We start from the raw sequence: 13,771 nt of genomic DNA on the forward strand, positions 1-13,771 counted from the left end.
TAGGGGGTGAGAGGTGTTGTCCATGATGGATGTCAGCTTAGCCAAGGTAATATAGGTAGTAATTAAGGTGTTTTTACTCACGTTTGTCTCTCCTACGAGATTATGCTTTTTTTCCTACAGCATTTTACGACATATGCAAATGATATGCAAATTATACAGTAATGCAGCGACTTCTAGCACAGCCAATAGCTACTTTTCTTACTGAAAAGCAAGCAACGGTGGCGCCGATGTTTCCCGAGTGTTGCCGAGCTGACCGGAAGCTGTGCTGCTACAGCAGGACCGGCGAGGATTGTGATTCCCATTTCAGTTAGAACACTGAAAACTATTACGAGACGCCCCCTGGAAATAATGGCAAAATTCTGTAGTTTCCCGGTGAAAACATGAGGGTTGGGAGGGTAAAGTTTCAAATGCAAGCGAGAAGCCAGACTGCAAGGGAGCCAGGACGGCTGTGCTAATTTAGCCGAGCTAGCCAAACCTCCCCATTTATGTAGCCGTGACACACTACATAACGACTCCACACGATAGTTTCCATACACTTGTGTTTGGTAAGCGTTGGGAAAAGTAAACAAGACGTAAAAAACGTACTTTACCGTTACGTCCCATAGTTGGTGTGGCTGCTTGTGTGCGTCTTCTTTTTCCCCTTTGCCGTGTGGTGCCAGGAAGGTGCATCCCAGGTGTGGGTGATTAGCAGCCAGGTGGACAGCAAGCCTATTCCTCTCTTCCCCCTTTCCACTCGCTCTCTCCAGCATTGCTGTGTGCGTGACCAAGGCAGAAGTTACCCGTGTTATATCTGTGCCGTTTTCTGTGGGCTCAGCCATTTGTTTATAAGTGTGATTTTTTCCTAGTGTGGCGTGTTTAGTTATCATAGAGAGGTGTAGTCACCCTGACTGTTTTCTGGTGAGTTTTTTTTTCTTTTTTTTTGTATTTTTGTCATTTTGTTTCACTAGTTGTTTTACCACCTGGTTTTGAGGATTGTTGTTGTTATGTTAGCCCTGGAATTCAGTACTTAATTTTTCCCTGCCTGGTATTATTTATTTCCTCCACTTTTGTTCGTCATATCCTACCCGAGACACCTTTAATGACGTGACAACCTGTCAACTACTGTGTCGGTCACGAACGAATCGGCTGTAAGAACCGGCTCGCGTTGTTCGTTGGGAGTCAACTGAGAGCCGATTAGTTCTTTTCCTCGTCCTTTTTTTGTTAGTGTGACGCCATAGGGGCGGGGCACACGGAGGAGTCTCAACTGCTACCCGGATGCTGCTTTTTCTATTGCACTTTTTAATTTGTTTTGTTGTTTGATTCTAAATAGTTAGAAATTGGCATGCAGAGATTTAACCTTGTCTATTGAGATGAGTCTTTTATATGACATTTTCTGTAACTGTTCATTAAGGATTTCAATAAATCCTTAAAAATAAACATTTGATATCTTGTATTTTTGACATTAGCAACATTTTTTTTAAAATACAATACACACTTGGTAATTAATTTAAGACAACAAGCAAATCTGAGGAATTTCTGTCACTATCAACTCCAGGGTTTCAGTAAACCAGTTAGCATGCTAACACACAAACGTGCCAGTACTTCCGATTTAATGACTTCAGAATTTGTTACATCTGATAATGACTTGATTTACTTCTTGATTGCAGTTAGATTAAAAAAAGAATGCTGACACTTTTCCCATGTCACATTTTGTCAACCAATTCAAACCACTGCTACGTCACTCATTGAGGTCAACCTGGACTTCCAGGCTAACAGTTTTGCACACAATATAATATTTTAAAGACAAACGTAAAAATAGCCTACAACAACAGCTCCAGGCGGCACTCTCAGCTGAGTGAAAAGACACAAATGCAGAGTGAAGCCCAAATATTACAAATGAGTGTCAGTTTGTGCATGAGTGTGATGTAACGCTGGCGCCGACCCGACACAGAGCGTGACGACCTCAACATGATTAATCTGCATCTCTCGTATGTTGAACCTTCGTCGTCTGAAGGCAATCCTGCGCGATTGTCGGCGTGAACTTGCAGGGTGCGCGATAGCGTCTGGGCTGATACCAATTAATGGCACGTCAACAAACATTTGCTTGAGCATTACTCATGTCAGAGCGCTAATAAATAACGGGACAGGTACACTGTGGAAGCGCCTCTCTCAAGAGTGATTCCCCCGACGCTCCTCAAGGCCGTGAACCTCCAGGCAGTCATTCGGCTGCGTCCGACGCAACAAGGCCCACGCCTGGAAGCACTTGAGGTGAGATGAGGGAGGATTGTGTTTGCAGAAGATTAAGGCCCTTCAGGGTAGAAGGATGACGGATGGAAAGGCAGCTCTTCATCCATCAGGAAGCGTTTGCATCACCTTAAACAGGCCAAGCGTGGCCAGTCTCCCACCCTGGCGCTCTCCAAACAGGCCCAGATGCTAACTTGACCTCCGCCTCCAATCATGGCCGTGATGGATCACATGGGAGAGCACACGTGGGGGCGACAAGTGAGCAAATTGCCGGGATGTCTTTCTTTTGCCGTGCCGCCTTTCCGCCGACTTATTACGCATCCGCTTCCCGCCACCAGCAGGACTTGTTTTTTTTGCTGTTCTGTTCTGGTCATGAGGCGCCTTTTCAAAGACAACGCCGGGCTATCAGAATTCAAAGCGGGCTGCTGAGTCGCTCCCAGCCGCTCACAAAGCGCACCCTTATATTGCTGCGCTTTTTAAAAATTATTTTTAGAAACCCAGGGCTCATGAAAATTCCTTCTGAGGATGTTTTTTTTGTGAGTGTTTCCCCATTTATAATGAGCAGTTTGGCTCTTCTAAAGCCGTTTCTCATGCACTTTTGCGGCAAGATAACTCAGACTCTATCTTGCTCTCTATCATATTTTCATTTTTGGGTGAGACAGAATATTACAGTTGTCGGTATACTACACCGCTGCAAACAAACACTTCTCAAAATTAAGCATTATTATTATTGGGTGTCATCAGATTGTGCAGTTTGTGTTCATAATCTGAAAAGGCTCAGGAAATGCACGATAATCCGAAATAATCTCCCCTTTGGATGGTGTAACTGATTTAGCATCTTTAGCATGACAAGTCCTTCCTCTTATTAGCCGTCCTCACTCTGAGCCTCTCCTGCAAGAGGTCAGTGGCAGGAACTGCTTTTTGTCTCTCAAGATAACCTTTTTGGAGAGCAAAATGTTCTTTAAAAAGGGTCAAAGAAAAACAAAGCATGTGAGGGAAGAAGGTGCTGTGCACCGCTCGGTTTTTAAATGTATCTAATTGGCGGGCTGGTCAGAAACATAAAACAATCAAACGTTTTATTATGTAAATGCGCCTTTTAATGGTTCTACTCCATTAACCACAGCCTTCTATAGTTACCGGGTACATGGTCTACAAAACCACATAAACACCAGGGTCTATAATTAGCACAATGGCATAACAGGTGTGGCTGTAGGCAACCTCCTGATGTCATTTTTTATTAACTCCACAAGATGACAGTAGCTGCATTTAAATTATTATTAAGTAGCTGCTTTATCAACCTCTGCATGCACTGCATGCTACTCGGCTTGCTGTGTGAAACTCATGCGTGTTACACTTGCCACACTGTTGTTTACAAATGAACTAATCAGCACTGTTGATGCTGACAGAGCAGTTTGCTGCTCATTGCTATTACAACATGGTTCTGTTGCTGCTGCAGTGTTGTGCAATACACTTTCTAATAAATGGTCTTGTGATCCACAAGTTGGCAGTCACTGTATTTGAGTCATGAGTGGTCAAGTATCCAGCTGCTTTATCTAGCTCTGCATGTTCTTTCAAATTTCGATACTCAGCTTGTTGGTGTGAAACTCATGCTTGCTTTACTGTTGTTAACAATGAGCTTAATCAGCACTATTAATGTTGGCTGAGCAGTTTGCTCCATACTGCTATTACAACATTGGTTCTGTTGCTGCATTGTGCGATACAAATAATACTTACTGATACAAATAATACTTACTTCTAACCGAGCCAGCTGTAATTACAGCATTACTGTGACAGTTGCAGTGAAATAAGTGTGAAATTGAATGTTCAGCGATGCCAAACACATAAACGGAATAGAATAAGGGGATTTTCATCCCCTTGAGGTGCTTGCCACTAAACTGAACCGCATTTTTAAGTCTTATTGTTTGCTCCTATTGTCTATGAACGATTCCAAAAAAAAGTTGTAAGTCAGGCGTGTTGATAATATCGATATGGATCCGCGCTATCACGCATTCGCCACCGGGATGGATTAAGAATCATCACACTTGTGCTAATTAGGTAATTAGTGGAAGAGTCTCACCATCATTTTTAAAGTTAATCTTTTTTTTCGCCTCATTCATCTGCAGGAGTAATAGAGATGTTTGAATCCAATTTATGCGGGAGGTCCCGTATTTTAATTTCAGAGTTTGCTGAAAGTCTCCTTGGATGTGAGCGAGTTCGACGCCCTGAGGAACGAGGAAAGTGAAGCAGAGGCGAATTAGGAGCACAAGGGGGGAAATAGAAACGGACAACAAAAGAACGGTAATTCCTTCCAAGAGGACAGTAATAATCTTTTGATTGATAACCACGTGCAGATTAAAATGCAGCCGTGCCCACACAGCTGCAAGTGCGGGAAATGGAAATCAGCGCAATGCGGGACGTGGTGAGGACACAGGCCCCGCACTAATAACAATCATCCCACTCGGGAACGATAACAGACATTCACAGGGGGTGTGGGGAGGGAGAGAAGTCGCCACCCGGGCCTGCATATCATAGCGGCCAAGGTGGTGGGGAGGATTCCCTGCTTGGCCGTCAAACCCGGATCAAGGACATGGCAAGGACGTGTGTCTACCTGCTGACAAAGGGGAAAAGATGATCACTCTAAATGGCCCCCAGTAAATCTTTCACACTTGTCAAGCCCACTTTGAGATGAACCCTCCATAGACCGCCCCCTAAAAACTCATCCCCTGTCCCTGGCCTTGGTCTTGGAGATGAAATTTATACCCTGAGCCCTGCAATCATCAGCAAAGGACGCCGCATTACTAGACATGAGCACATACCCTACGGTTCTACATGGGAGGGTTTCCAACTGTTATGATGCCGCTATGATAGGTATACGCATTGATGATCAGGTGCGACCTTGTTTCGACGCGTTAACTTCCACCCTCTGAAATGCAGCCCAATTATACACATGGGCGGCGTTGTGATTGTCACATGGTTAGATGGGGGCTGCACAAATGAAGCATGGGGTCCGTGAAGCGTGCCGCAGGATGGCGGACAAGACAATTTCACACCGCGGGTGTGCAAAAACTCTGAAAGTTTCTGTTGGTGGCAAGCAAACAGAGATGGGAGTGTTTGTGCAAGGTAACATTTCTGCACCTGAACTCCGACGCATAAAAGGGTGAAGATTTGTCAAAACACGCACCGCTATTGTGTTACCTGTGCTATTATTTCCCTGAAAAATACACCACATGGTGGCGCTGTTTAAAGCCCATAAGTTGGACTGGCTTGACATTTCTCACACAGTTCAACAAAACAAACCACTGTAACTTTAGCTGAATTGCCACAAAATTTGGTACACCCTTTTAGGGGACTAACAAGCACGTGTGTGTAAAATTTGAGCAAAGCTCCCGCCACAAAAACAGCTTTTTCCCCTCTGCCATCACTGATGAACTCAAATAAGACTGCCATCAACTACATACTGTGCATACACAAGTTCACGTTGCAGGAACGTACACTTTTTACATACAAAGTTTACTATATCTTATATTGTGTTATATTGTTTAATTTCCTTTAATTTATTTTTGTTTTGCATTCCCTTAAAGTTTTATTGCAATTTTTATTTTATTACTAGCCTGTTTTATGTTGTACCACCAGACCGCAAAAAGTTCCTAGTTTGTGTAACCTACACAGACAATGGCAATAAAAAAGTATTCTATTCTATAATAGGAAAAAATAAGACATAAATAACACGTAACAGAATCACATGTTAGCATTGGGAGAGTTCCTTGTGTTTTTCTGGACAGCGTACTTCCTGTGATGACTATTGACTCATCGATGTAACATTACTGACACCGAGTGACCACTGTAGAATACTACATGTCACATATTTGAAGGAGTCTTCTGAATGCCTTATATTTGTATTTTCGTTAATTTAGCGTTTGTTTGTTTTGAACATTTTCCAAATTCTGAATGGGTTTGGATGAACTTTTCAGGAGATGTGGAAGAACTGATAAATTTTAGGGGTGATCTGGATTGACCTTTTTTTTAAGGATTCTTTAACATTGCGAAATTTGTGCATATAACGCCACAAAAAACAAAAATGGTCAGAGCACTTGGGTAAAAAAAATACAGGACTAGTTTCCAACAGGTTCTACAAAATATCAAAGACTGATCCAGATAATGGAATAATTCCAGATACTATGATCGAGAATACAAAAAAATAGGTAATAAATATTAAAATAGCTAATATCCCCTTACACTGTGCAATCTGGACTGTGCAACAGATTTGCTGTGTCTTCACAAGCTGTGGAACTAGATCTAGAAGAAAACCACCATTACAGAAAATAGGATTTTTGTGAATAACTACTGCACTAATATTGACATCGTCAAGAATCCAATTGTTAATGATATGTTTCCATGTTCAAGGAGTCTAAATATGTAGATAAAATAAATGTAGGACTAATATTTATGGCATGAATCACAATATAGGGGGAACTATGGCACTTGGCGGAGGTCTGCGCTGTCTGAGTACCTTTCTAGTTTATTTTGAAAAACCATGATAGACTGAAGCTGCGAAATTCACATTGGAAAGTGGCGAGGGACGCCTGTACACTAAGGACAAGCAGTGACTAAAATTGTAAGTTATCTCCTTCTTATCATACTGATGACAAGGATTTGGCTTTGCTGTCATTCAAAGCGGGAACATTTCAAAAGCAGCCTGTCCTTCCTGTCAAGTACTTTTGGATTCCCCACTGATCAAGATGTAAAAAAAAAAAAAAAAAAAAAAATCAACAAAAAAAAATCTCAAGAAGAATCATGTCGACTTGGCAACTTCAATTACCGTCCGCGTGAAATGAGCTGACTTGGATGGAAAAGAAGAAGAAGATGAAGGAAAAAAAAGTGACAATCTGGCAAGTAGGAGTGACTTCCTGCACGGAGGAGATCAGTCTTCTTTTCGCTGCGTGTGCTGCAACCGCATCATGGCGCCGATGATAAGCGGCAATGGCGAAGCGTCACGGGGATTTATCTGCCGCAGTGCTGAGGAGGATGATGATAAAGGAGGAACCCTGATGGCTCCTTTGACAGGACAGCCCAGCAGAGGACGGACAACATACGCTTTACAGAACTGTGTGATTTATTAGCAGCACATGATCTGTTGCGACTGGATGGGTTTGTTTTTTTTGGCAGCTCTACTCCTGAACCGTTGCACACAAGCAGTATTACATTTGTCAAAACATGCACCCCTACTGTGTTGTCTTATTTTTCTGAAAAATATACCACACAGTGGCGCTGTTATTAAATCCATGAGTCAGACTGACTTGAAATTTCTTGCACCGCTCTACAAAACACGCATGGTAACTTTTGGGTGTGTCATTGAATCAACACAACATCTGGTACGCATTTTTAGCGGACTGACAAGCACGCGTGTGTCAGATTTGAAAACATGGCCGCTACCCTAATTGTCCACAAGTTGTTGCCCACGTCCAGGATACCTGGATTACATGTACGCTAGCATGTCTTCTGAAGCATTTTCACCTCAACCCATGTAATTTACATTGTGCAACATCATGTTTACAGTTACACAATTAAACACGTCCGAAAAGGAGAATGAAGATTAACATACTGTAAATACTGTAGGTAGTGCACGTACACTCTTGTTCTTAATGAGATAGGTTGTGGTCGCCTATACGACCGTGCATCTCTAGTTGTCTGTAGCAGAATTGATTGATAAGGCACAGTCTACTTCCTCCTTAACGAGCCTTCACCGTTAAAGACGCAGGTTTGATGAGCTAGTATGGGATTAGGGATATCAGCAGTAATCCAATATTAGAAGTTCAAGGGATTTGGGATCTGTATTTCAAAGTAGCGGTTATTCCGTCATATGAATCCCTTCTAATTTGTCTTTCACATAGATCAGGGGTGTCCAAAGCGATTTGCGGCGTGTAATCTGTATGTTATTGGCACGTGGAACACTGTGGAAACAGCAAAAACAAAGAGCAAAAAGGAGAAAAAGTTGAAATGTTGATACACTTTGTCACCTGCAACACAAAGCTGACTTAAGGTATTGTCTTTAAATATGGAAAACTTATTTTTCGCACTTTTTAAAAAATTCTATAACATGGCACACACATCCTATGATTTTTGATTATGCGTCACTCACTTTATCCAGTGACGACCGCAGTGCAAACTGAAAGGCTGCAAGGGCCACTTTGATATTGTGTGAAGCAACACATGTAGATATGCCAAGAAGTTTTATAGATTCCAAGAAAAAAAAAATGCATCTCAAATTTGTGATAGGTGTAGTTGAAAAAGCCCATTGTGCTCTTTACTGTTTTTTTTCCTATCTTTGCTGTTTTTTTTATTTTTTTCAATTTTCAAAATGTTTAACTTTATTGTTAAATAATCTTCATACATTTTTTTTGTAATATTTGGACTTTATTCCCATAATATAACTTGATATATTACTTTTGTTTTGTTTCTCATATTATAACTTAAAAAAATAACATTTTTAATATTTCAACTGCCACAGAAATGACACTATTCTTTGCAATTTTTTTTTAGATTATTCTCTTAAAATTGCAATTTTTTTCTCGATGGAATACAACTTCTTTTCTCTTAAAATTTTGACTTTATTCTCTAAATTACAGTTGTTTTTTTCTAATTTTCTAACTATTTCAACTTTCTTTTTGCAAATTTTCTTCCCATAATTATGACTTTATTCCCATATTTTTACTTTATTCTCATAACATTTTTTTTCAGCAACCTAATTTTCTAAAATTGCAACTTTATTCATTGTTTCCCTTGTAATATTATGACTATTAAAAAGTTTTTTTAATATTTCAATTTGCTACTAAAACGATGATAATATAATACAATTGTCTAATAAATCCAAATAAAATGTCTATACATAATATAATTGATATAATAATAATATTTAATATGATAACATTTCCTCTTTGATTACAATTTTTTCTCTTAATATGTTGATCTTGTAAAGTTAACTGCTGATTTGTTTTGTTTTAAGTTCATATTTGAATATATTTTTAGAATGTGCTATGTGCCGCACCTTTGACACCCTTGTGCACGCCCAGGTCTCAAACCAGGGTCTGCCGACTGCAAGAGAGCACTAGCCATCGAGCCAAAAGCCCGAGCCATCAACTCAACGTTTCGTGAGTCCTTTCAAACAGCTGCACCAACTGTCACCTGTTACATTAAGACAGGGAGCATGATACATTCATCTGTTTATGTTCACTAAATTAGAAATAAACAAGCGTGAAGTCTGTATTTGTCATTCAATTTCCAGCCGAGCATGTTGCTTTTAGCCCCAATCCGCGCTGCCGAGTACGACGTGGGTACAACACGACCTCTACGGTGCGCTTCATTACATCCGTCTAAATGCCGCCTGTGTTGTTTCGCCCTGGCGACCGCCGGAGAGACGCGATGTTGCGTTGAGAGCAAAAAAAAAAAGTACAGCGTCATATATTTGCTTTCTAACTTAATTAAACTCTTCGTCATGCAACACTCGGCGTGAGCGCTCAATGGAGACTCATTAAACTCCAAAGAATGTTGTGTTGTTCAGCTGAAAGCTAAATTAAGATGCTATTTAATTTTCATTTGACTCTGCGGCTAATCCAATGAGCGCGCATTTCCCCCTGTCTTTGTGGCGGCCTACGGAGCGCCGCTCTTGGATCCCGGCAGCCCGGCCTCTCCTAATGAAAGGTGTCGAGACATCTGTTTCCACCGGCGGCAATTAAGTTATGGCGAAAGATAAACAGAGCAACTTTTAATGAGATACCAAACAAATTCCGAGGGAAAGCAGACAAACGCTCATGTAGCTTTGATCAGTGCAAACGGATGCAGAAATTTCTCTGTGTGGAAAGCGATTGTGTGCACGGCTAATTATGGCTGCTGACTCCGCCACGGCAGGAAATAAGAAATGTGTACACTTCCTCGCCGGGGAGGCGGGCGTGCAACACAGCGGTCGTCGTCTCTGCTGAAACATCACCTCGTGTCGGCTGTAATAATGATAACGCTACATTGTTTGGGGTCTACCAATTCTGCATGGCTTGATCATTTCACACCACAGTCCGCCCCTCACATTTCACTATCTTCAGCTTGTATAGCAGCATAGAAAATGAGTCAACACACGGCCATGATGGTGGCCGTGTCATGGTCTGGGGCTGCACGAGTGCACTGGAAGCCGTGGTGGTTCACTGAGAAACGGAATTGTGAGCCACAGCGTGACCACACAGTGAAGGTGTCCAAATTGTGTTTAGTGTCAGAGTAACTGTGGTCACTCGCACGCCCGGCCACGAACCCACGACGATACAACCCCTTTGACCGGGAGTTGAGCACGCTTGTCAGTAGGCTAAAAGCCCAGGCTCCCAACTCGAGGCATTTGGGAGTGAGGTTTACTTAATGGTCTTGCTTAATGGACTTAAGCTAGCTGGCGAACTGAAAACCATTGTTATCTTGCACTGCCTCTTGGGCATGGAGTTGAGCAGAGCTGCAGAGATAGTTACTGGGATCTTCTTCCATTCCTCCATGACATCACTGGTTAGACACCTTGCGCTCTTCCACCGTTCTTCCGTCTGCTTGCGCATGCCCCACAAGTGCTCGATTGGGTTTATGTCCGGAGGCTTTCCTGCTTCGGCTTCCTCAGCAAGGCACTTGATCATCTGGGAGGTGTGTTTGGGTTCCTTATGTTGGTAAACTGACATGGCAACCACTTTATGCTTCGCAATGTCACAGAACACTCATTCATTCATGTTTCCCCCCCACCACCACGCCGGCAGCACTCACGCAGCCCTGACCTTGACAATACTATGGAGGAAAGACACAATTATCCTGCTACTCAATCACACCAGCTATTTAGACGTATTTGTGTTGACTTGTTTTCAGTGGATAGTTAATATAGTGCTGTACAAGCTGTACACAAAACACATGAACGACACTGAGGTCTTGCAGGCCGCCACGACTGCTGGCATTGAACCTGAACCCCCTCCCCCCTTACGGTCTCCAAATGTTCTTGGAATGCAACATGGCAGCCTTCCTTGGAGAAGAAGTCGCCCGCCTGTTGACATTCAAGCCGCTCCCGTGAGAGGAGTTCTTGGCTTTCAGCTGAGCCTTTTTTCTTGTTTATTTATTTCTTTTAACAAGGTGCCGCAGTCTCAGGAAGTACACGGGCAGATGGGCGTGATAATTAAAGCGTGATTACTAGACATTAATCCATCCACGAGGAGACAGCCACAGCTGCCACAACGACTGCGGTCGCAGCCAGGTTTGTGCGGACATGGTGTACTAGCATCTCGTCTTTGTAACTTAACTGACACAGAGTGAAGATGGACATTGTTGGTTACGTGTGCACATTGCAGATATTCAGGGGGTGCTGGTAAACTAAACCTGTGTAACCACTAGGGATACATGTATAACGGCATGTCATAGTCACAGTTGGGTTTTTACCGCAGTTATAGGGGCACGGTTCGGTGCGTACCTTGGTTTTAGGGACAGTGTTTTGTATTTACGACAGTTTTAAGGTTTCAGTTGATCACGGCTCAGTACCTACCTCGATTTTAAGGTCAAGGTTCAGTATGTACTTCGGTTTTATGATCACGGTGCGGTATGTACCTTGGTTTTATGGTCACCGTTCGGTAAACAAATTGGCTTTCAGGTGGCAATTCTGTATGTACCTCGGTTTTAAGGTCACCGTTTGGCCATTATCTTGGTTTTACAGTCACAGTTCAGTACCTACCTCGGGTTAAAGTTCACGGTTCAGTATGTGCCTCGGGTTTACGGTCACCGTTCGGTCCATACGTCAGTTTTACAGCCATGGTTCGGTATGTACCTCTCTTTTAAGGTCACAGTTGGGACTGTACCTCTATTTACGGTCACGGTTCAGTACCTCCTTCAGTTTTGTGTTCATGGTTCGGCATGCCCCTCGTTCTTCAGGTCACGGTTCAGTACGTACCTTGGTTTTACAGTCATGGTTCAGTGTGTACCTCGTTTTTAAGGTTCCTGTTTGGTACGCAAATCTGCTTCAAGGTGACAGTTCTGTATGTACGTCATCGTTTGGCCGTACCTTGGATTTACAGTCACGATTCAGTACTTACCTCGGTTTTAAGTTAACGGTTCAGTATAAGCCTTTGTTGTATAGTCACGGTTTGTTACGTACATCAGTTTTAACGTCACGGTTCGCCACGGTTTTAAGGCCACAGTTCGGTACGTTCATCAATTTTAATGTTTGCCTTGGTTTTATGGTCACTAATGTGCGTACCTCGGTTTAAAGGTCTAGGTCAGGTGTGGGCAAACTATGGCCCGGGGGCCACATCCGGCCCGCCAAGCGTTTGAATGTGGCCCGCCAGTTGCTTCCAAAATAATTCAATCTTTAAGATGCAAGCTGGCAACATGACTTGCTAGTAGTCAGACAATCTGAGACAACGTTTTGATGGTTTAAGTAGCTTTTCACATGCAGCAATCCAGGCAACTACCTCACGCACGGTGACAAACAAACACAAGCAAAAAATACATGTCACACAACTTAACCTACCCACTGCACAGTCTGGGAAGTAAAAAAGGAGGGACATTCACATACTTAATAGTTAAAGTTTTAGCGTTCATACAGTAGTACATATTGTATAGCACATCCTTTATTCATGTACATTCCGGGTGTCTTTTTTCGTAAAACAAAAAACTGTCAAATTTAATTTTGTCATTTGATATGGTCTGATATTTAAAGTGCTCCTGGAAAAAGGGACACAAGCACATACAAGATTGTATGACACTATGATTCCAGGTGGACTGTTATAACATTAAGGGTAAAATAGAGTGCATGTATCAAATATATAGTCTGGCCCCCCGGCCAATTTTGTTAAGTCAATGCGGCCCGCGAGTCAAAAAGTTTGACCACCCCTGGTCTAGGTTCTGTTCATTTTGGGTATAATAAAGGAACAAAATGCAAAACATAAAATGGCTTAGCTTTTTTATAAACACTTTAATGATTTTTTTTAAATATTCAAATGTTCCATACCGAAATATGTGATTACCAATACCAATACCGATATATCCCCAATAACCACCAACATACCAACATTTATGCCATTTTCCATTTTCAAAATGCTTTTCACCTTGTTTTACTTGTAAAAGGTTTGTGTTTTCTTCTGGGACAACAAAAAAACTTGCGGGAGATTTTGAGTGGCGTTTTTTTTTCCCCGGCCGGCCAGCATGTGTTCTGCACCGCTTGATAACACCAACATCATCGACATAACACGACCCCCTGAAATGCTCTGAGGGCTTCCGAGAATGTTTGTGTGGCCACTCAGTGTTAAACCATCTGGAAATTAATTTCTTTATTTTAAAGCGACCATTAAGCTTGGTGTTTTGTGTGTGTTTTTGTGGAAAAAAAGTAAATCTGATGCTTCATTAGCTGGTGGTCATTAGTTGACTCAGAGTACCTAAGAAGGATGATAACATCCACATGAATATAGATTTTTTTAAGTATATTTTTCTACATATTTATACCCCTTTTTCACCATGGACACCAGGGACAACTACATCCAAGATTTGCATATCC

At 42.1% G+C, this 13,771-nt stretch overlaps 1 protein-coding gene across 5 annotated transcripts in view; it reads right to left on the reverse strand.

Moving 5' to 3' along the window:
* The window catches only part of LOC129174290 (cadherin-6-like), a 402,680-nt gene that overhangs the window by 159,193 nt on the left and 229,716 nt on the right, over positions 1-13,771 (reverse strand). For 4 of the 5 annotated variants that reach the window (XM_054766133.1, XM_054766132.1, XM_054766135.1 and 1 more), the window contains one exon: positions 591-751. The gene's annotated coding sequence lies outside the window, so the exon portion shown is untranslated. Of the gene's footprint in view, positions 1-585; positions 752-13,771 lie in introns of all 5 variants that reach the window. The other variant, XM_054766131.1, reaches the window with a different exon arrangement.

Source organism: Dunckerocampus dactyliophorus, chromosome 21 (genome assembly GCF_027744805.1).
Source record: "Dunckerocampus dactyliophorus isolate RoL2022-P2 chromosome 21, RoL_Ddac_1.1, whole genome shotgun sequence".
In the NCBI taxonomy this organism is placed as follows: Eukaryota; Metazoa; Chordata; class Actinopteri; order Syngnathiformes; family Syngnathidae; genus Dunckerocampus; species Dunckerocampus dactyliophorus.